At 35.1% G+C, this 25,351-nt stretch overlaps 1 pseudogene; it reads left to right on the forward strand.

Annotated features, from left to right (window-relative positions):
• The first annotated feature begins 12,616 nt into the window (after nucleotides 1–12,616).
• Nucleotides 12,617–14,286, forward strand: LOC114222947 (ATP synthase F(1) complex subunit alpha, mitochondrial pseudogene; annotated as a pseudogene).
• Nucleotides 14,287–25,351: the final 11,065 nt, after the last annotated feature.

The following is a 25,351-nucleotide window of genomic DNA, read 5'->3' on the forward strand; positions in this document are numbered from 1 at the left end:
ATAACTTTACAGCTTATACCAGAACCTCATTTACAATAGCAAGCAGATGAAGAATGAAACTGGATGATGGGTTGTAGCAAGCCTTCATGGTATATTTTTAAATTAAGTTTCATTCTACAAAACTCCATGGATACCCATTAAAGTTGTATTTCTTTTATTTTCTTTTATGTTCATTTAGTCAGCATATAGTACATCATTAGTTTTTGATGTAGCAAATGAGATTTGACTATACACTGACCTCTTGAGTAAAGAGTAGCAAGTAAGATTCAGAGGGAGATAAAACTGCAAAAAGATTTCTAAGACATTTACTCCTCAAAATAAACTAAAGTGATATATAGACAACTTCCTGAAACTTTGTGTTCTGTTTCTCCATTATATAGTACAAGGCTATAGAGCATATAAAACCTTATGGGGTGAAAAGGTAGGAGAAAAGATACTGAGCTTTTTAAAATATATAAAATTATGTACATATGAAATTACACACACCCTGCATGTGGTCCCTGTACACAGGCATTCTTTCATTGTCTGTCAGCCTCATGTAATAACTTTTGAAGGTGACACTATTTGAATCACATAGAATTTGCTACCATTAGGTTATGATTTTATGCTTGCATTAAATAAAATTTTAGTTAAAATTCTGTGGTGATTTTGCAGGTGATGGATGGTGTGAGTACTATAAGTAGGGAAGATGGTGGTTCTTTTAAAAGAATAAAAGACACCAGTTCTTTTATGTTTTCTGCAGGAAGTCAGCGAGATAGGAAAAGAGGGTGGTGAAAGCAAACGACGAGCAATAAACAGAAATGTACCAAAATTAGAAAATAAGAGTCTGGGCAACTCACATGTTTCATCAATGTTTTATAGATGTGCATATACTATACTCAGGTACCACCTGAGTTTGTATAAATTACCCTACAAAACATTCAGTATAATTGCCATAGGCACATAGATGCTGATTTTTGATTAAGTATTTCGCCGGCACAAAAACCTTGGAAAATAGAAAAAAGTTTGAATTAAAAGTATTCACTGTTCTTTATTTTTTTTTCTTTTATGGCAATAAAAGCCTAAACTTTTCCGTGTTTCCATCTTGTGATTGAACCATATTAATGTGACTCTTTAAAAGATGGGTTATTAGTCCAGTGAGGAAAGCTACTGTTTTATGGGAAACTGAATAGAACCGTAAGATCATATACAATATGTTAAATAGCCAGCCCCAAAGCACCTAGTTGATGTAACTTACCCATGAAACCCCGTATAGCATTTTGCCCAGTGTATAGCATTACTAAAAAAAAAAAAAAAAAAAAAAAGTTGGTGATATGCAATTTTCTCCAGATAGTAATTGATCTGGAATTTTATCAGTTGACTAAACATTTTCTATGCTGAAACATGTCTTGGTAACGTTACTGTGTTAAAGATAGAGGAAAAATATCCATAGACATTTGGGGAAAATAATTAGCTATCATTGCTAGTAAAATAAATGAATCTGGTTGTGTACTTTATATATCCCATCTATAGAGCATGGCTGTAAAATCATTAGCAAAAGAAAGTGCTCTAAGAACTTTTTCAACTGTGAAGTAGCAAACATTTTCAAAATGTAAGAATTCAGAAACTATAACAACACAAGTCCTTCTTAAAAAAACAAACAAACAAACAAAAAAACAAGGGGCACCTGGGTGGCTCAGTTGGTTGAGCATCCAACTCTTGATTTCAACTAAAGTCATGATCTCAGGGTCGTGAAATCCAGCCAGAGCCTGCTTAAGATTCTTGCTCTCCCTCTGTCCGTCCACCACTCTCTTGCACGCATGTGTTCACACTCTTCCTCTTTCTCAAAAAAAAAAAAAATTCAAGAGAAAGAAAACGAAATCTAGCATATCAGGAGATGAATTTAAACATGTAAAGAAAGACAATGGTAGTAAGAATTACATCATTTAAATACATAAAACTGGGGAAATTATGACCTTAACAAAAAGTATAAAATTCTAAATTTTGACAATATAGAAATTGTAATATGATTACAAAATAGGAGGTAGAAGTGGGAGACATATATCTGTGTATCTTTCACGGAAGGATATTTAATAGATATTATTTCATGCTAAACAAATATGGCTTCCCCTGATTTTTATTCAGCCTTAGTTTCCTTTACAATATAGCAAAATGGAAAATTTACTTTTTTTTTTAAATCTGAGTATGTCTTTCATTCAGATTTGACTGCCAAAGACATGATTTGTTTGTAAGCAAAATGAATATTCTATTACAGACGCTAGATTTTTTTTTAAATCTCATCTCTAGTAACTTTTATCTATTTTTTTAAAATTTGGTTTTTGTTTTTTTCTACAAGCTTCCTAAGTGAATGATAATCCTCAAGGGATTTATCTAACTTGTTCAGGGTTTGTTTGGCCTTGCCTTCTGCCTCTTCAACAGAGCTTCTCTCTTCCTTACCACAGAATCTCTGTGTCTGATGTTGATGGGGAGAAAAAAGAAAAGAATATTGAAACCATAATATGTCTTTCTGTCTTCTTCTAATAGTGAAGTACTTAAATGGAAAGGTACAAGATTTTTATGTATAGAATTCAGGACTGATACCAAAAATATCAACTCCTTCTTCTCCCACCAAATATTCTAAAGATAGATTTTGCACATGCTTTGAAAAATAAAACATAAGTGTCAACTTTTAAAATATTATTTAAAAACTTGCATAAGATTTTATTATATGAAACTACCATCTAGAAATGTAGTAATTGCTTCTAAATGCTTTTTTAAAAATATTTTATTTATTTATTTTTGAGGGGGAGAGAGAGGAGAGAGACTGAGAAAGAAAGAGCCTGCGAGTGAGTGGGGGAGGGGGAGAGGGAGCCGATCACAAGCAGACTCCTTGCTGAGTGCAGAGCTCAATGCAGGGCTTGATTTCACAACCTGGAGATCATGACATGAACCAAAACCAAGAGTTGGATGCTTAACTGACTGAGCCACCCAAGCACCCCTATATGAATTGCTTCTAGAGCATAGATCTCTTGCCCTGTTTATAATATTGGAATCTTGGCTCTGGAATATTTTATAGAAGTCAGAAAAATTCCTCTAGAGAAGTGATCAATGTAATGTTACAGTGTATAGTATGGACTTTTATATCTCCTAGTTTATAATGCAGGCTGCCCTGGGTGCATTTTATATATTGCAGTAGGACAAGTAGATGGTAATTGAGAAATTCAAATTAAAAGGACTACATGCTCACATTATTTGATAGGATTAACATACATAAAATTTCACCCTAAAGTGTTGATATATTTCAGAACCTAAAAGAAAAATCCATATTGTGGGGCACCTGGGTGGCTTAGTTATTAAGCATCTGCCTTTGGCTCAGGTCATGATCCTGGGGTCCTGCTTTCCTGCTTCACAGGAAGCCTGCTTCTCCCTCCTCCACTCCTCCTGCTTGTGTTCCCTCTCTCGCTGTGTCTCTCTCTGTCAAACAAGTAAATAAAATCTTTAGAAAAAAAAAGAAAAATCCATATTGCTTTTGTTACATTAATGTAATTCAGTTTTTCCATATGTTCTTTCTGTTGTTAATACTTTGTAATTTAAATTTATTTTAGAGAATTTTACTATTCAAAGGGTAGATAGACATCCTTGGATAATAACTCTCTGTCAGCTTATAGGTTAAAATTTAAAATTTAATTTTTCTTGTTTATCAAACTTATTTAAGGGTCATTTTCACAGTTTTGAGTTTGTGATGTGCTTAATAAATGGCCCTTGATCTGTAAAATGCATTGAAATGATAAAGCCATAAGCTCACAGTGTATTCAGATTTTTGCTTAAAAAATGTACATCACTACTAGATGAATAAATAAGGTAATAGTGTTGTTTCAAAAAGTTACCCAATAGGATGGTTATAATTTTTTTTAAAGATTTTATTTATTGTCAGAGAGAGAGCGAGTGAGGGAGAGAGCACAAGCAGGGGGAGGAGGAGAGGCAGAGGGAGAAGCAGACTCCCCGCTGAGCCGGGAGCCCGATGTGGGACTCGATCCCAGGACCCTGAGATCATGACCTGAGCTGAAGGCAGACACTTAACTGCCTGAGCCACCCAGGCGTCCCTAGTTATAATTTTATAATGGTCTCTTTATCTTTGAATATAGGTCAGGGAAGACGGTTTCACATAAACTATTTAATAGTTCAGAGAATAATGCATGAACTCACATACCAATTTTGAATGAGAGAACTACCAAAAAGAATACAATCATAATTTCTGTTTTTTCCATGTTTGATGTAGTACTGTACTACTTCAGTCAAATGATTTCCTCATTCATTAATTAAAAAAAAGTCTGAAGCTGGGATTTAACAAAATTACTAAAAACCATTATGTCATGTACATTTTTTGTAGCTCATTTAAACTCATCTATTATGTCATTAAGTACTTTATTTATATGGAGCCCGCTTATTAAATAGTTAAGAGCTTAAATACTTATAATACCTAAAGAAGTAGTTTGCCCTTTTAAAGATTTATAGATAGTGATATTATATAGGTTTAAGTACACTGAGATAAAAGTAAGGTGAGATATAGGGAAACTCTTTTGCAATGCAAAATATTTTCTTGAACATTTTAAAAACTGGAAGCTATTGAAATTTATATTTTAGGATAAGAGACTAAAAAAATTGATATTCACTTACTTCAGTTTGGACTTCCCTCCCCCAAAGATAATTTATATAGAATGTATTTGAGAAACATTTGTTTCCCTATGTGGTCAAATAGTTAACATTTCTGTAAATTGGCAGTAAATAATACATTGAAATATAGAACATAAAGACAGAGATATCACCTTATATAAATAGTCATTTTGATGGAAGCAGGAAAAACAATTGAGCAACAAATTAAATATATTATTGATTATTCACCTCCTATTTATTGAGTTACCACTCTGATAATTTGAAATGATTTGTAGAAAAGTAGCAAGATCTATTATAGCTTTGAGATTCTTTGGGAAATGAAGGTCACCTTTGTAAAAGTTAAGTACATATTTATTATTATTATTATTTCCATAGTACAGAGCAATGCTTCTGAAACTTTAGCATGTATAAGAATCACATGAAAGACTTATTAAAACAAGCTGGTTCAGGACCACACCTTGACAATCAATGATATAGAATGATGGTAGTGTTTGTAATCATTACACAGAGTTTTTAAAACATAGGTTCCTGGTGCTACCCCCAGAGATTCTGATTCACATGTCTAGGTACCAGATGTCTCACCTGATCACACCACTGGTTCTGGACTACACACTCAGAAACACAATTGCAGAGATTCAATGAAAAAAATTATTATTTGGTCAAAAGATGTAGAACAGAGAGATGTTGGATCAAGTTCAACACATTTTGGAAGTCACAATCTCATTTTGTGATGTTAATTTCTTTTTTTTTCTCTCTCTTTTTAAAAATTTTATTCATTTATTTGTCAGAGAGAGAGAGGACACAAGCAGGAGGAGCAGCAGGCTCTCTGCTGAGCAGGGAACCTGATGCAGGACTTGATCCCAGGCCCCTGGGATCATGACCTGAGCCGAAGGCAGATGCTTAACCGACTGAGCCATCCAGGATCCCGTGATGTTAATTTCTATAGGTTTTCAAGTATTTTATTGGTAGGAAGATACTGCATACAGATCTAATTAGCCAAGCAGGTTAAAGGACAAAAAAACTACTCTTAGACAGATCATATTCAAATTGTGGAAAATCAAAGAAAAAGAGAAACCTTTAAAAGCAGCCAGAGGAAGAAAACACCTTACCCATAGAGGAACAAAGAAAAGAATTACAACAGACTTACATCAGAAGCCATGCAAGCAAGTAGAGAGCGGAATGAACTAAAATTTTGAAAGGAAAAAAAAAAAAAAAAAAACATCAGCTTAGGATTCTATATTTTCTTTTCCTTCAAAAGTGAAAGAGAAACATTTTTTTTAGAAAAACCAAAACTGAAGGAATTCATCACCAGCAGACTTACCCTATAAGAACTTCAAAATAAGTTATTTTGGGAAAAGGAAAATGATATAGGTCAGAAACTCATATCTACATAATGAAAGGAAGAATTTTGAGAAGGAATAAAGAAAGGCAGAATAAATCCTGTACTTTTCTTATTCTTAATTGACCTAAAAGATAACTTTAATAATAGTAACAATGCACTGGAAGATTATAGCATATGGATAAGTGAAGTGAATGACAGAAATGTCATAAGGGATGGGGGAGGGGTGGATAATTGGAAATACTCTGGTATAAAGTACTTGCATTACACGTGAAGCAGTATAGTATCATTTGAAGGTGGACTTAGATTAGTTAAAAATGTGTATTTCACACTTTAACCAATAAAAAAATTTCAAAGAAGTAACATTTATAGTTCATAATATAATCCAGAATGGTTTATATGTTTTTACTCATACCCTTTTTTTAACAAAACCAAGCCCAATCAGCCATTGATATAATTCATGTCATTCATTCTCCTAACATACAGAAATATATGAAATATATTTCTGGTTTATGATGGTTGAGCTAATTCCAGCACCAACAAAGATATTTGGAGGAGAAATCAGTGATTATGCTCAGTATTCCTAAATGATATCAGTGCCAGAGTTTTTCCACATCTCAAAGGGTTTGTCTTCTTGAAATTCACCTAATAGTCTTGATGATGAGTGCCTCTGATCCTGAGTTTTGTCCAAGGGAACCCATCTCAAATCTGTTTTCCTTAAGTCCAATAAAAAGCAGAAATAATGTAAGTTAGCAAATGTTATACAAAACTCACCTTGTAATAGGTTGGATTAGAGTTTCTCAGGCTCTTACTCCATCTCTTCATAGAATTATTATCTATCCTTTCTTCTGTAGCAATGCAGTGCTTTCATCTGTGCACAGAATATACTCTCCTTGCCCTCTTGGCCATACGGTTTGCTTGGCTAATGGAATGTGGGTAGAAGTTATACTGTGCTGAGTTTTAGTTGAAATAGCAAGAGGCATCACTTTTTTCCATTCACCCTTTTCTCTCCTATAATTGCCATGAAGATTCCATGCTCCAGATAGTTGCTGTATCATCAGCCTGGTCCTCAGGGTATGAAACATGTTGAGCAGATTTCATCCCCACAAAAAGCCTGGAGTCCAGCCTGTCCCAGCTGAGATCAGTCTAGCTCACTGCAACTTTTGATGATCTGAAAAATGTATGAGCGTGAAAATAGACATCCATGTATGCCACTGGGAGGTTGAAGTTTTTTACATAGAAACAACTGGCACACACTTTTTTGTTCTTAAATTTAAGCTAGTAAAAGACAGTAATAAAAATGTTTTGTATAGGCATATTTTAAATTCCACCACTAAATTTGCTTATTTTTTTGTTCAAAGAGGGTCAAGTGGTTTACAATTCTTTTATAATTCTTTATTCTGATTATGTACTAATGTAGTCACTATAAAAGAAGTCTCTGTTATACTAAAGTAAGATGATATAGATTTTGATATGGCTGATTTAATATGCCTAATCCATTAACTATAAAAAACAATCACTGAAACTAGTAAAATCAGTTCTTTAACTTAGCTAGCCAGCTGTTCGATTGAATACATTCAGTCAAAATGTGAAGTTGTCTTAAATGTGGAAGAAGGTCATATTCCCAGATTATTATTTATTAATCTTTTACAGGCCAGACCTTTGGCTAAAAGTTGACAAGCTTAGTTGGATAATTGAGTATTTCTATACATGCAAATGATTATATTGCTCAGGGATTTTATTTCTCTTTTCTACAATTTTTTCTCTTTTTGTAAGAATTTTTGTTTCAGATACTTTCCTATCCAGATACATTTTCTCTTTTTTTTTCCCTCCTGCAGTCCTCTTGTTTAAATTTCCTTATTCTCTGTTCTTTGATATCTTCTTCTTTAATTTGTATTTTGTGTCATTTTAGTGTATCATATTTATATTTTGCCTTCTATCTTGATTATTTTATTTATAACTCTCTGGGAATTCAGGGATACTTTCTTCACATTTCTCTCAGTTCCTGGTAGGCAGTATGTGGTGAATACATGCCGAATGAATGAATATGATGATCTAACCAAGAAACAGATCTCCTGGCAAAGCTTTTTTTCCTCAAAATTGCTTATGACTGAAAACAAAAGTCAACAGCAGAAGCTGCTTCCTAAAGTTTACATGTGATTCAGCAGTCTTGAGTTTCGTTTGGGTTTATCCTAGGACATCTAAGATGATACTTTCTAAATAGCTATCGGCTCAGATCCAGTCAGAAGGTTCTGTCTGCCAGTGACCATTAGTGATTTTTCTGTAGGGCTAACCTCGCCAAACTGTCGAAGCCCTAATGAGTGACAGTTTTGCTTGAGAACTCCAGTACTGTCATTTCATCTGATTATGTTACCATTGACATCCACTTTTAACCAGTATTTATCATCTCTAATAAGCAGAGGACCTTTTTCCTTCTGAGAATTCTGAACTCAGTGACTCTTTATACCTATTAGATCAGGTGGTTGAAATAAAATCAAATCTCTCAGAAAATATTTACTAATAAAGCTGCTGTAAAAAAGCTAGGCTGTTATAAAAAATAAATCTATCAACAGCCCCTCATGCTTAGTATTCCCAACATATGCTCAAAATATAATAGTGAAAATATGAACTTAGACAAAAATATTTAAAGTACATCAAAACAATTGTGTCTCATGTGAATTCAGGTGTTTAAAATAAGAGCCTGCTGTTAATCACAAAACTCTAAAATAATTCAGTCTGGGCAGATTGTTGCAGCATTATCTTGTTTTGTTCTTAAGAGTTTGTAATCAAACTTAGAAAAAAATTTTTTTAGGCTAAACCATCTATGGTAAATAGTCCTTTTAATCATCACATATCTGTTAAATGTTTACGACTTGACCTTTGAAGAATCATAGCAATCCAAAAGCTCTTCGGTATATTCATTGAATGACTCCTGAGGAGAGCCTGAGGAGCTTAAATGCCAGTTGATCTTGTGAAATATCAGACTTGAAAGTGGGGCTTGCACACCTGCCATGCGGCATTAGCAGGAGCAACTGAACCAGCAGCCCAGAGTAATGTAAAAACAGAGGCTCTTTCAAACCCTCTATTCCACCTAAAATAGCATTGAATTTCATCTCTTCCTGATGCTTTCAGGGCTTTATTCTTTATTCAGGGCTTACTTTCCCTGCAGGCTGAGCCAGAGGATCTTTCTATCTACATCTACGTCTTAATTCTTTCCCTTCTTCATTAAATCAATGGAAAGTTCTTTGCATTTTTCACAGTTATCCTTCAGATTTTTAAGCTGAGTTAGCCCATGTGAGGACACAAAGAATAAAAACTTGGAAAGGATTAGGCAATAAAAAGTTAGAACTTCTAGAAAGAGGATACATCTATTCATTCATATGTTCATCTATTCAACAAATAATTTTTGAGTGTTCAGTATGTACAGATATTGACTCTTCTAGGCTCCAAAGATAGGGCAATAAACAAAAAGTATATTGAAAACTAATGAGAAAGTGAGATATAAGAAGAACAGAGTTAGGAGTAGTGGCAAAATAATAAACTTTTCATATCTTTATTTCTGTTGAATAACTCAGTTTTCTCTTCCATTGATTGCTTATCATTGCCACATATTGTTTCCTTCTTTTTTAAATCTTGAGGTCTTTATGTTCCCAGGAAATATCATTGTGTAGAACGATTGATTGCCTTATATTTCAGAAGGCAAGTGCTTTGAAATTAATTCAAGTCTGGATGTGATTCTTTTAAATATACTTAACATTAGAAATTGAACTGTTTTCATAATTTAATTAACTGAATGAGACATTAAAAAATAATTTATTGTTGGATTACTTTCCAAACACTGAATAGACACTGTTAGGAGCCCTTTAGTTAATGGTCTTATTGGTATATTTTATTATCTGTGATATCACATGCAGAATTTATTCATACTCTATCTTATAAAATAAGTACCAGTTAAAGAAAAATTTATAGAATTTCCAAAGTTGAGAATCAAAAAGACCAGGAAAAATACTTACTCATATAATTTATGCTAATTTAACAACCCAGAAGTCTCTGATTAACACAGCAGGGGTATGCTGATTTTAATACTTATTATTCTAAAAACTAGTCATCATTTGATACATACTCAGCTATAATGAAATTTTCTAAAGGACTTCCTAAAGCTTTTCAAGAGAGAAATTAATTTTTAGAAATCTTCAAAGTGAAATTTTCTGGGCTTGGAGAATGCTATATAAAGAATAGTCTTTTTTAAAAAAGAAAAACAAAACAAAACAAAAAAACCCAGCAGTCATTGATACTCTGTGTAGTGGACAGACTGTAGAGTGACCTCCAAGAATTCCTTCCTCTTTATTATATTCTCTTCTCCTTGAGTACAGGCAGAAACTGTGATTTGTTTCTAACCCATAGAATATGAAAAATTTGATGGGATGTCATTCCCTTGATTTGGTCACATTATATAAGATGTAGTCTCAGAAGAAGAGACTCTCCTGTTGGCCTTGAAGAAGGAAACTCTGGTAATGTGAGCCCACCTATGGAGAGAGCCACATAGCAGGGCCCTGAGGGTGGCCTCTAGGAGCTGAGAACATTAGTCATCCAGTCAGAAGGAAATAAATACTATCAACAACGTCTTGAGTTTGGAAGAGGATTCTGAGCTCCAGAAAAGAATTCATCTTAGCTGATACCTTGATGACAGCCCTGGTAGACCCCTGAGCAGAGGACTCAGCTAAGCTGTGTCCAGACTTCTGATCCACAGAAACTGTGAGATGAAAGTATATGTTATTTTAAGCTCCTAATTTGTGATAATTTATTACATAGCAATAGAAATCGAACATACTTTGTCCCATGTAGTATCACTGGTTTTTGAGGAAGGTGGTAAAGCATGCTTGTTTATTGATATAAAACATACGTACTTCAAAGGACACTAATCACAATTAGTATAGCTTCTTGAAGTTTTGTAAATTACAACCTAATGTAACCAGCATTTAGAACAAGAAATGGAACACTACCAGCATCCCAGATGTTTTCCTCCTGCCCCCTTCCCATCACTGTTTTCCCTGCCCCCATAAGGATAACGATTATTATAATTTTTAATACTATAGATTGGTTTCACCTATTTTTGAACTTGTGGAAATGGAATCATATTGTATGTATATTCTCTCATAATACAGCAGTTGACTTTTACAAAGCTAGCAGAGAGACTCTCTTCAGTCTACCATGAGTCTTACATAATGTAACAACCAGGGGCATCACTAGCCCATCACCTTTCTCATATAATGTAACCTAATCAGGAGTGACTATGCCTCTATATTCACTGGTCCTGCCGACACTCAGGGGGAGGGGACTCTAATGGGCATTACACCGGGGGACAAGAATCTTGGGGCTGTTCAAGAATTTGGCCTGCCACAAGGAAAGCAACATTGTTTTACAGTTTTACAAATTTATTTAATGGCTGGTGAAAACTAAGACATGTGGAGTCTCATTAATCTGTTGCAATATGTTGTTTCCATTGAAATATATGAACAAAGTCTGTACAGAGTTGAAAAAGTTGGGATTATTTTCAACACCTTTTCTTAGTGCTGCAACCACCACTTGGAACTGCTCGTTTCTTAAAGGTTGGTCGCAATATGCAATCAGATACCATATCACAGCCATCAAAAACCCCGAAATCTTGCCATTTGCAACGATGTGGACGGAACTAATGGGTATTATGCTAAGCTAAATAAGTCAATCAGAGAAAGACAAGTTATCATATGATCTCACTGATATGAGGAATATGGTGAGCGCTGTGAATTGTGTTAAGACTGATGAATCACAGACCTGTACCTCTGAAACAAAAAATACATTATATGTTAAAAAAAAAAAGAAGATAGTAGGAGAAGAAAAATGAAAGGGGGAAAATCGGAGAGGGAGACGAACCATGAGAGACTATGGACTCTGAGAAACAAACTGAGGGTTCTAGAGGGGAGAGGGGTGGGGGGATGAGCCTGGTGATGGGTATTAAAGAGGGCATGTACTGCATGGAGCACTGGGTGTTAGACGCAAACAATGAATCATGGAACACTACATCAAAAACTAATGATGTAATGTATGGTGACTAACATAACATAATAAAATAAAATTTAAAAAAAGCATATCAAAGAACTTTGTATACCCTGAGACATTAAAATCAATTGGCTCTTCTTGCTCTTCGAATAGATCTTTTACCCATGCATGTTATCATGCATGGTGCTTAAATTTTTACACTAAGTATCAGCTGTTTTCCTTGAAATGGCAAGCTCACTTCATTTACTTTCAAGAAAATGTCTGCCAAAGACCTCAGATGCACAGAAAATATAGAAATAGACATGTTTTTGTTATTCTTATTTGGCAATATTTCTTTTTAAAATCAGTTAAAAGGATCAAAGTAATGGTTAAATTGCAGTTCTGAATTAACTATTATATATTATCCTGCTCTGCCTTCTACAAATATGAGAAATACAGTTTATAAAATAACATATAGAGATATTCATTTATTGATAGGATTTCTTTTTCATATGTGACATTTATTCTTTGATCTATAGTCCTTTTGCTAAGAAAAGTGTATTTTTTTCTCCTTTAGAAAAACAAATAGCCCAGTCAGTCCAGAGGCTGCGGCTGCAGAGAAACAACCCAAGGAGAACGTGCAAAGATGCTGTCCGTGCGTGTCGCGGCGGCCGTGGCCCGCACCCTCCCTCGGCGGGCCGGACTGGTCTCCAAAAATGCTTTGGGATCCTCCTTCATTGCTGCAAGGAACCTCCATGCCTCTAACACTCATCTTCAGAAGATTGGCACTGCCGAAGTGTCCTCTATCCTTGAAGAGCGTATTCTTGGAGCTGATACCTCTGTTGACCTTGAAGAGACAGGGCGTGTCCTAAGCATTGGTGATGGTATTGCCCATGTACATGGGCTGAGAAATGTTCAGGCAGAAGAAATGGTAGAGTTTTCTTCAGGTTTAAAGGGTATGTCTTTGAACTTGGAACCTGACACTGTTGGTGTTGTCGTGTTTGGAAATGATAAACTAATTAAGGAAGGAGATATTGTGAAGAGAACAGGAGCCATTGTGGATGTTCCAGTTGGCGAGGAGCTGTTGGGCCGTGTTGTAGATGCCCTTGGTGATGCCATTGATGGAAAGGGTCCAATTGGTTCCAAGACCTGTAGGCGAGTTGGCCTGAAAGCTCCTGGGATCATTCCTTGAATCTCTGTGCACGAACCAATGCAGACTGGTATTAAGGCTTTGGATAGCTTGGTGCCAATTGGTCGTGGTCAGCGTGAGCTGATTATTGGTGACCAACAGACTGGCAAAACATCAATTGCTATTGACACAATCATTAACCAGAAACGTTTCGATGATGGAACTGATGAAAAGAAGAAGCTATACTGTATCTACGTTGCTATTGGTCAGAAGAGATCCACTGTTGCCCAGTTGGTGAAGAGACTTACAGATGCAGATGCCATGAAGTACACCATCGTGGTTTCAGCTACTGCTTCTGATGCTGCTCCCCTTCAGTACCTGCTCCTTATTCTGGCTGTTCTATGGGAGAATATTTTAGAGATAATGGCAAACATGCTTTGATCATCTACGATGACTTATCCAAACAGGCTGTTGCTTATTGTCAGATGTCTCTGCTGCTCCGCTGACCCCCTGGTCGTGAGGCCTATCCTGGTGATGTGTTCTACCTACACTCCCGTCTGCTAGAGAGAGCAGCCAAAATGAACAATTCTTTTGGTGGTGGCTCCTTGACTGCTTTACCAGTCATAGAAACACAAGCTGGTGATGTGTCTGCTTACATTCCAACAAATGTCATTTCCATCACTGATGGACAGATCTTCTTGGAAACAGAATTGTTCTACAAAGGTATCCGTCCTGCCATTAACGTTGGTTTGTCTGTGTCCTGTGTTGGATCTGCTGCCCAAACTAGTGCCATGAAACAGGTGGCAGGGTCCATGAAGCTGGAATTGGCTCAGTATCGTGAGGTTGCTGCTTTTGCCCAGTTCGGTTCTGACCTCGATGCTGCCACTCAGCAACTCTTGAGTCGTGGTGTGCGACTGACTGAGCTGCTGAAGCAAGGACAGTATTCTCCCATGGCTATTGAAGAACAAGTGGCTGTTATTTATGCTGGTGTAAGATCACAAATTTTGAGCATGCTTTCCTGGCTCATGTTATCAGCCAGCACCAGGCCCTGTTGGGCAATATAAGGACTGATGGAAAGATCTCAGAACAGTCAGATGCTAAGCTGAGAGAGATTATAACAAATTTCTTGGCTGGATTTGAAGTTTAAACTCCTGTGGATTCACATGAAATAACCAGTTATGGTTTTGTCATCATTTATTCTAGTAACCAGTTCCATTTGTAAAAGGATTACTCTCATACTCCAGATATACAGAAATTACCTTAAAAATAAAGGTTCCATATCGGTTGGTGGTTAAAAAAAACAAACAAACAAATAGTCAAAGTTATTGGCTAAAAGTAACATTTCATTACTGTAAGAAGATTTACTTAAAGTGTATTTTTAACCTTTCCTATTATGCTAGAAATATTTGAAATGAGTTATTTCTATAAAATTCTGTAAATAGTGAGTCTGAAATTCCAGTTCATGTCTTGAGCTATATAAGCCTAATGAGCCATGTGTGGACCACCATTCTCTCTGCTTATGTGATAATTTCCTGATTAATACTAATTAATGACATGTCACTGTTCATTTAAAATGAATGATGAAAATGATTATTCAACACTGATATTGAAATCACTCAGCAACTTGGCACCAGATCTCTGTGTCAGGAGGCAGCGCCAGGCTCATGATGACTCTCTGTTATTTCCACTTTCTACTACACTAAACTGAAATTCAATGATGTTTGTTTTTAGGTAGAGTAGGCCTCTAAAGGAGTGGTGGATGATTTAGCTTCCTTTTGTAGCTTGTGTTTGATCTATTTATAAATGGCTTTGCGTGGTAAATTAGGTAAACTGTGTAGTCTCAGAGCAGCAAAGCAGGGCTTGCCTAACAAAGGAGTCAGATATCCAGACCTTTCTTGAACATCACTTTCTCCCCGTCTTTACCGTCTTACGGCATTTTCATGCCTTCATGGATTCAGTTTACTCACGGTTGTGTTCTCCGAAGAGAGTTTTCACTATTGAGTTCTAATGTCTCTTTTCCCTATGGTTACCATTTTGGTAACAATTGGGTTAACTATGCAGAAGAATGATTTGCCAATATGGAAAATATTGTGTGTGTGTGTGTGTGGTAGATTTCTAGAGGACGTGGTGATGGATATACTTTAGGCCGAAGGACAACCAACTTCAGCAAATGTAACTTTTTATCTTCTAAAAATTAGAAAATAAAACTATTCTGTTTTTAAGCTGCCAAAAATAGGCACACACCAGCTAGATAAACTAAAAGGAAATCAAAGGAATAATTTATCTAAATTCTCATAAAGTTCACCAGCAAAGCCTATGTATCAAAAAATAAGCTGGGTTTATTCACAGTCTCTCTGGGATGGTGGAGAATGCTATTAAGAACAGAATTTCAATAATGCCTAAAAAGGAAAGTTACAGAAACATTTGTATACACAATTCATTTCTGTTCCTCACCAAGTTCTCATTTTGGGAATGTTTAGTTAAAAAGTTAAGTTCCTATAAAAGGCCTCAGGTTTGTTTTGATGGAGATTGAAACTGACAATGCTAGGTATAATGTAATAGGTGGCTTTAGACTCTAGACTGTCTGATTTAGTGTTCTGTTTGCCATCTAGTGGTTGAAAACAAGTATACATGAAACCGATTGATGCTTCAGATGGGACTAGTACTGAAGGATGCTGGACGGTACCCAGAGAAAATTGGGAATAATTTGACTTTTGATTCAATTGTATCTTTTGGCCAAATCATGAGTAAATCATAGCCAGATATTGGATGAAGGATAATAAAAACAGTAATAATAATAGGGACATTTAGGAAGCAATGGTGAAGGAGCTATAGGTGATCAGAACCATCAAGAACCTTAAGCCAACAAAGAGAAAAGAAAATAAGAAAAAAAGATCATGCAGATTAAAACATGATTACCTGTGTTTCTGGTCATCTGAATTGTGTCAAGTGAGTTTTGAACAGACAATGTTGACTTCAAGAAGCCATCTAATTGATCCAAATTCCTGGTGGAAGTTGTCTGCTTTATGATGTCATATACATTTGGAGACTATCGGACATCTTATTGGGAGGTCACCCACGAGTTTGGATTGTGAAATGGAATTAAACTTTAGATTGTGGAACATGGACCTGCATACCAACTCACTGAAGTTTGATTACTATGTGTGTAGTCAACGGTACTTGATAAAATTCTTTCTAACAAGGTTCAAGGGTAGTCATTCTGCTAAGTTTTACAAAATACCAAACATTCAAATTGAGGATTGTGCAGTAGCCAAGAAGAGAGATGCTGTGGAAAGGCAGCTTTAACTTCAGTATATAGACAATTTACTGAATTAGTAATATTTAATTTACAATATTTACAATATTTAACTAATTCAGCTTACATTCAGCTTAACTAATTCTAATTAACTAATTACCAGCCACATCATCACTCACCAACATAATTTCTTTTGTGGTCACCAATTTTTTTCTTTCATAATGTGAATTTTCATGAAGAATTTTCATGAATGCCCATTGGAGACTATCAGGTGCCAATAATCAACTGTTTTGGCATCACAAAATTTATCTTTATGGATTATTCATCCAGGTCATTCACAATGTTTTTCTCAGAATTTAGGACTGAATTATCAGCTTTTATAAAAAGTTCTGTGGAAGAACTCATAGATTTATCCCTTAATCATTGAGCATCCCCTATCTGCCAATTTATCTTAAGGGGGCTTGTTTGGAATAGTGATTAGCCAGAGCATTTCTAGTAGCAGTATCTAGAGTTTTGCTGTCCAACACAGTAGGCATTAGCCATATGACTATTGAACGCTTGGATTTTGGCTAGTCTGAACGGAGATGTACTGTAAGTACATCTTTAAATACTTAATAAAAAAACATGCAAAGTATAGCGTTAATATTATATTGATTATAAGCTAAAATTATATTTTGGACACATTTGTTCAAATAAAATATATTATTAGAATTAATCATACATTTGTTTTCAATTTTTTTATTATGGCAACTAGAAAATTAAAAAAAATACATATTTGGCTAATATCTGTGACTTGATTGAATTTTCACTGGATAGTCATGTATCCAGTTTGTACTTTCTACTCTGAACTTTAAATTATACACATCTGTTTTGACAGTTGAAGAGATTCTAATAATTTTTATATTAACTGCCTATTTTTGGTGAGAGCATCAGACATTAGAAATCTTCCCTTTTCAACAGCATGCCCAAGTCATGTATGACCCCAAGGCATATCTGCTCTATACCATACATTGCTAAGTTGTATAGCTCTTATTCTTTGGCAATTTGGCCAGCTCTAGAGAAAGCCAAGACTTTCTCTCAAAATTTGTGCTAAGCCTTTGATAAGGCATTGCATTCTAAAGACTAAACAAAGATGGTTACTGCATACCTAACCTGAGGTTTTCTTTGCTCAGTCTTTAAGTAAATGCCATCTAAACAACTAAGTCAGAGATTGTATCTTTGAATATTGTTATACAAATCTTTGTGGTAAATATGTTCCCATGCCTTATGGAAAAATACCTACAGTGAGATTGCTGGGTTATATGGTAAGTGTATGTTTATCTTTATAAAAAATTGCCAAACTCTCTAGAAGAATGCCAGTTGCTTAGCTTCCTTGCCAAAACTTTATATTTTCAATCTTTAAAAAATGTTTTTCTAGTGGATATGTAGTGGTATCTCATGGCTTGAATTTGTATTTCCCTAGAGACCTATGATGTTGAACATCTTAACATGCTTAATTGTCATTCACATCTCTTCTTTGATGAAGTGGCTGTTTAACTTTTTGCTCATTTTTGTTGGGTTGGTTGTCATATTATTGAACTGAGATTTAAAAAAATATATATTCTAGATTAAGTGCTTTATCAGATAAATGTTTTGCAATATTTTATGATAGTCTGTGGCTTGCCTTTTCATTTTTTTGACAGTGCCTTTCAAAAAACAGAAGCCTTAAATTTTGATAAAGTACAAGCTATCAGTTTTTTTCTTTAGTATTTATGCATTTTGTCCTATTTAAGAAATCCTTATGTCAATTAGAGAAAGACAATTACATGGTTTCGCTTATATGTGGAATTTAAGAAACAAAACAAATGAACATAGGGGAAAGGAAAGAAAAATAAGACAAAAACAGAGAGGGAGAGAAACCATAAGAGACTCTTAACTATAGGAAACAAACGGAGGGTTGCTGGAGGGGAGGTGGGGATGGGATGGGATAACTGGGGGATGGACACTAAGGAGGGCATGTGATGCAATGAGCACCCGGTGTTATATGCAACTGTTGAATCACTGAACTCTACCTCTGAAACTAATAGGATACTATATGTTAATTAATTGAATTTAAATAAAATAAAATTAAAAGAAATCCTTGTGTAACCTATACCAGCAGAAAAGTTTCTACTACATCTAATTTGGGACATTTTATAGTTTTCACTTCTACATTTGTATATATGATTAACTTTGAGTTAATTTTCATACATAGTATGAGGGAAAGTTCAAAGTTAATTTTTTCCCATATTTATCCAGTTATAGCACCATCTATTGAAAACCACCAATAGCACCATCTATTGAAAAAAACTATTCTTTCTCCACTGAATTATCTTGGTGAATGTGGTGATAAAAACCAATTGACCATATATATGTTGGTTTATTTCTTGACTCGTTAGTTCCATTGCTCTATATGTCTATCATAGTGCCAATATCATACTGACATGATTGCTGTAGCTTTATAGTAAGACTTAAAATCAAATAGTGTCTTCCAATTTTACTTTCTTTTTCAAAATTATTTTGGATTTTATAGATCCTTTGAATTAAATATAAAAAATTAGCTGATCTATTTCATGCGAACCCTATCAAAATACAAGTTTGTTTATTTGTTTTGTGGAAATAGATCAGCTAATTTTTAAACATGAAGTTTAGCCTGAGACAAATGTTGAATTCTATCTACATAAGCCTGATTTTAGGATCATTAAATCTTAAGGGACATTAGAACGTTTTTTCCAAGGAACTTCCTGAGGAAAAGAACATTCTTAGAATCCTTGTAGAGAATCATTCTTGTAGAGGTTGAAGGAGTGGCAGAAGGACAAGGAGAAGATAGTTCAAGATAAAGTAAAAGAGAAGGGTCTGTGGAGAGTAGTATCCCCAAGATTGAAATGACTTTCTCTTTAACCTTTGCCAAAATTACTTTTAAAGATGCTAATGTCAACTCTGTATTTCTTTTAAAGATCTCTGCATACCAGTTAAAAACTGATTATTGAGGGCATCTAGGTGGCTCAGTTGGTTAAGTGGCTGCCTTTGGCTCAGGTCATGATCCCAGGGTCCTGGGACCGAGTGCCGCATTGTGCTCCCTGCTCAGCTGGGAGCCTGATTCTCCCTCTCCCTCTGCCTGCTTCTCTGCCTACTTGTGCTCTCCCTCTGTGTCAAATAAATAAATAAAATCTTAAAAAAATGATTATTGAGTAGTTAATAATTCAGTGTTGTATACTTGAAAGTTGCTTAAGCATTTTTTTAATTTTATTTTTTTGCTTTTATTTATTTTTTTGCTTTTTGCATTCTTACCACACACACACACACACACACACACACACACAAAACAGTGGTTGTGTTAATTATTTTGATCTTGGTAATCATTCCACAATGTGTATGTATATCAAATCATTACAACAGTACATTATGTTGTATACTGTAAATATATATTTGTGCATAATATATAATTATTCCCCAATAAAGTTGGGGAAAAAATAATTATTGGGTGTTTAGAATCTTATTACCTTTCTTTCCTTGTTTACCTCAAAGATACGCAATGTTAGATATATTAAATGTTTTACAAAATGGCTACTAATTCCAAATTGCCGTTGGTAAGAAAAAAAAAAGTTATGCCATTTAGAGGGATAGGTACATGAAATGAGATTGGGATGTGAACACGGATAAAAACCTACAAATGATTTTAGGAGATGGTTTACTTTTACTACTATAAAAACCCATGGGGAATATATATATAGTTGATTAAAAGTGTCTGGTGAAAATATTCCATGTCTTGAGTCTCCCTCATGCCATCATGATGATCAGGCCATCTCTCGACACCAACCAAACATTTAGTGGCCTCTGACAGGCAGAATTTGTTAGAAAGCAATCTTCCCAAGAGTAGGTTCCTCAAACACAAGACAACACAGAGATGGGTTCATAATAGTTTTGATGGGTGACTCACGGCAATGTTTGTTGTAGGAAGGAAGACAGTCTAATGGGAACTTTTTCCTCATTCGTCTTCAGGGCAGTTTTGGTAAACAGATTTAGTAGGAAGTATGTCTATCTTCTATCCTTTTGAGTTTCCTCATATAAATGCACATCAGAAAATTACATTCTTTGGACATGACAAATTAGGAGACAAAAGTGATAGTAGGCAGTTTTCACCAAGGAAAACAAGTTGTTAATTTTAATGAGATCTAAAAATATTTCTGAAGAACCAATTCTAAGGATACAAGATGACTGGAGTAGAGGGTTTCCTATATAAAGATCAGATTCATACCTCTTGCTGGAAATTTATCCACCACAGCAGCCTAAGATAAGTCCCTGATAAGAGTGAATTGGAAGGGTCTTGGAAGTATAAGAGAGTCCCAAATCAGTCGTCTTGGGTTATGCAAGAGAAGAGTCTTGGACAGGTCACAGTGGAGCCTCATGAACTTATAAAATCCCTCACAAAGATCACCAGGAAGATCGTTACCAAAAATAGGTTGGTTTTTTATTAATAATCTTGCCAACAAATAATACAAGATCTTGAAAAGGGAAGTTATAGAAAAAATTTATAGAATTGGGTCTGGTACACGTGATTTTTGAGATGGGGTTTCTAAAGCAGGAAATGAGTAGAGACTGAATAACATGAGCAGACTGAAGTCACTTTAAAAAAAAAAATTATTTCAGAGAGAGAGAATGAGCAGGGAGGAGAGGGAGAAGCAGACTCCCCACTGAGCAAGGAGCCCGATGTGGGACTCCATCCCAGGACTTCGGGATCATGACCTGAGACGAAGGCAGACACTTAAGTGACTGAGCCACCCAGGTGCCCCTGAAGTCACTTTTAATTGTCTGGAGACTGCAGAGCAGGGCTTTTAAGCAAACTATTTATTGAAACTTTATGTTCTTATCATTCCAGAATAGTTATGACAATGAGACTAATTCATGTTTGCTTTGCAGTTTGGCAAACTTCTGTTTCTTAGGTTCTTAATTCCAATTTTCATTACTCAGATTGAAATGTGAGGTTACTTCACCTTGCATAGAAGGCTGTATTAATATCTCTTTTCTGTTTTCAGTCACTCAGTTTTTATCAACAAATCAATTGAGATAAAACATAGTACATTCAAAGTGCTTTAGATGTAGATTATAACTGAATACCATTGTATAACCTCTGGAAGTAATTTGGTAAGAATCTGTTTAACATGTCAGATGAGCTAGAGGATTGAAGATAGTGACTAAAATAAATATAAAAGAAAAAACACACAGGAAGCATAAACTTAATGCTGCTATTTTGAAAGATATCCTTAGGCCTGACCTCAAAATTCTGGGTGACATTTTGGCACTGAAGATTACAATTCTGATTGAGTCAGTATACTCTGAAACATTAAGCAAGACACACAAGATGATGGGGCCTAAAAACAAACACGTATCAGTGGAGCAAAATAGAGATCTAAGAAATAAATAAACCCTTACATATATGGTTAATAAGTTCATGACAAAGGAGCCAAAAATGTACAATGGGGAAAGAATAGTCTCTTTAATAAATGGTGATGGTAAAACTGGACCCATATTTTACACTGTACACAAAATCAACACAAAATGGATTAAAGGTTTGAACATAGACCTGAAACCATAACACTCCTTAGAAAGAAACGTAGGCAGTAAGCTCCTTGACACTGGTCTTGGCAATGGCATTTTGGGTTTGTTACCTAAAGCAAAGGCAATAAAAACAAAAATAAACAAGTAGGACTACATCACACTAAAAAGCTTCTGGATAGCAAAAGGAATCATCAACAAAATAAAAATGCAACCTGTGGAATGGGAGAAAATATTTGCAACCATACATTTGATAAGAGGTTAATATCCAAAATATGTAAAGAACTCATACAACTCAGTAACAACAACAACAAAACAATTTAAAAATGGGCAGAGTAACTGAAAAGATATTTTCCAAGAAAGATCTACAAATGGCCAACAGGTATAATAAAGGGTGTTCAACATCACTAATCATCAGGAAAATGCAAATAAAAGCCACAAAGAGATATTACTTCATGCTTGTTAGAATTGTCATCAAAAAGATAAGCGATCCCAAGTGTTGGCAAGGCTGTGGAGAAAAGGAAGCCCTTGTACACTGTTGGTAGGAAAGTAAGTTGATGCAGTCAGCATGGAAAACAGTATGGAGGGAGTTTCCTCAAAAAATTAAAATGGAACTACCATATGGTCCAGCAGTTCCACTGCTGGGTGTATATCCAAAGGAAATGAAATCACTCTTGAAGACAGTTATCTGTATCCCTGTGTTTATTGTAGCATATCTACAATAACTAAGACATGGAAACAACCTAAATGTCCATTGACAAATGAATGAAAAAGGAAAATGTGATTATGTATACATTATGTAATATTCAACTATAACAAAGAAGGAAATCCTGCCATTTGCAACAACATGGGCGGAACTGGAGGATATTTTTTTGCCAAATAAAATAAGCCAGACACAGGAAGACAAATGCTTCATGATCTCACATATGTGTAGAATCTAAAAAAAATGTCAAACTCATAGAAACAGTAGAAAAGTGGTTGCCATGGGCTAGGAGGCAGGAGAAATAAGGAGAAGTTGGTAAAAGGGTACAAACTCTGTTATAAGATAAATAAGGTCTAAGGATCTAATGTATAACATGGTGACTACAGTTGATAACACTGTATTATATAATTGAAATTTACTGAGAGAAGAACTTAAATGTTCTCATAAAAAATTATATATGTTGAGGCAATGGATGTATTAATTAACTTGATAGGGCTAATTAACTTTCACAAGGTGTACATATAGCAAACCATCATGTTGTATACTTTAAATATCTTACAATTGTCCATTAAACTGGAAAAAAAGAGCACACATAAACAACCTAACTTACACTTCAAAGAATTAGAAAAAGAAAAGAAACTGAGCCCAAATCTAGCAGAAATAAGGAAATAATAAAGATCAAAGCAGAAGTAAATGAAATAGAGGCTAGAAAAACAGTAGAAAAGATCAGTGGAGCTAAGAGCTGGCTTTTTGAATAAAAAAAACAAAATTTACAAATATTTAGCTAGACTAAGAGACAAAAATAAAGAAAAATCAGAAATGAAAAAGAAGATATTACAACAGATACCACAAAATATAAAGAATCATCAGGGAAATAGCAAATCAAAACCACAATGAGCTAGCACTTCATACCTGTTAGAATGTCTGGTATCAAAATGACAGCAGATTAGAAGTATTGACAAAGATGTGGGGAAAATAGGACACTTATACACTGTTAGTGGGAATGTAAACTGGTACAACCATTATGGAAAACACCGTGGAGTTTCCTCAGAAATTAAAAATAGAACTACACTATGGTTCGGTAATCCCTCTTCTGGAGTATATCCAAAGTAAATGAAATCTGTATCTCTAAGAGATATCTGCACTTTGCTGTTCACTGCAGGATTATTCACAATAAGTAAGATACAGTTTCCATTGTATCTTACAATCTCAGTTTCCATTGACAGATAAATGGATAAAGAAAATGTGATATATATTCTACAATGGAATATTATTCATTCTTAAAAGAGAACAAAATTCTGTCATTTGCCACAACATGGATGAACCTGGGGATGTTGTGCTAAATGAAATAAGCCAGGCACAGAAAGACAAATGTATATAATCTCACTTACAGATGGAATCTAAAAAAGTCAAACTCATATAAGCAAGGTAGAGTCGTAGTTGCTAGGGTTTGGGAGGTGGGAGGAAGATGACTCCTTTGATGTTGGTCAAAGGATACAAAGTTTCAGTTACACAAGATGAATAAGTTCTGGTGATCTAGTGTACAGTATGATGAATATTGTTAGTAATACTATACCGCATACTTGAAACTTGCTAAGAGAGATCTTCCATGTTCTCACCACCAAAAACAAAGATAACTATGTGAGGTGAAGGATATGTTAATTAGCTTGATAGTGGTAATCATTTCACAATGTATGTATAAATCAAAACATGTTCGGGGCGCCTGGATGGCTGTCGGTTAAGTGTCTGCCTTTGGCTTAGGTCATGATCCCAGGGTCCTGGGATCTAGTCCCGCATTGGGCTCCCTGCTCAGCGGTGAGTCTGCTTTTCCCTCTCCCAAATCTTAAAAGAAAGCCATCATGTTCACTGTAAACATATACAATTTTTATTAGTGAATTGTACCTCAGTATGGCTGGAAAAAAAGAAAAATGAATGCAAAATAATGGGATGTTACTCAATTCATAAAATTGCTGTGATAGCTATATTTTCAGCAAACATCATAATTTATATTTGCACAGCTCACTACAGTTTATTAAACTCATTTGGTCTTCATATTTATGTATGATGGAATTTCTATTATTTGCTCATAGTGCAATTTAGGCTCAGGACGATGAAATGACTTTCTTAGTCACATGGCTAGTAGGCACTGGTTTTGGGATAAGAATTTAGGTCTTTTCTTGTAAATGCAATTCTTTTCATACTACACTGTAGCAAATGACATAGGGATAATTTTCCCTGAGTCATCACATATTTAAGATCCATTTTCAACTGAAGGATTATCTTGAATTTGTATTAGGAACATTTCCCCTAAGAATTTTCATGTATTTCTTTTTTTTTTAAAGATTTTATTTTTATTTATTCGGCAGAGAGTGAGAGAGGGAACACAAGCAGGGGGAGTGAAATAGGGAGAAGCAGACTCCCAGCCGAGCAGGGAGCCCGATGTGGGGCTCGATCCCAGGACCCTGGGATCACGACCTGAGCCGAAGGCAGACGCTTAATGACTGAGCCACTCAAGCACCCTTCACGTATTTCTGAAAGAAAAAAAAAAAATAGATTTGCCAATGATTTTTTTTAGTAATGATGCTGTTACTAGAGAATTAATGGATTTGGCAAAAAAAAAAATCATCAGATAGTGTTAAATTCATTAGAGTTTTGTTATGTTTATAAAACAGAATATTA

The sequence above is a fragment of the Eumetopias jubatus genome, unplaced genomic scaffold (genome assembly GCF_037043125.1).
Source record: "Eumetopias jubatus isolate StellerSeaLion01/CBP00866 unplaced genomic scaffold, mEumJub1_p1.0 scaffold_3, whole genome shotgun sequence".
Taxonomy (NCBI): Eukaryota; Metazoa; Chordata; class Mammalia; order Carnivora; family Otariidae; genus Eumetopias; species Eumetopias jubatus.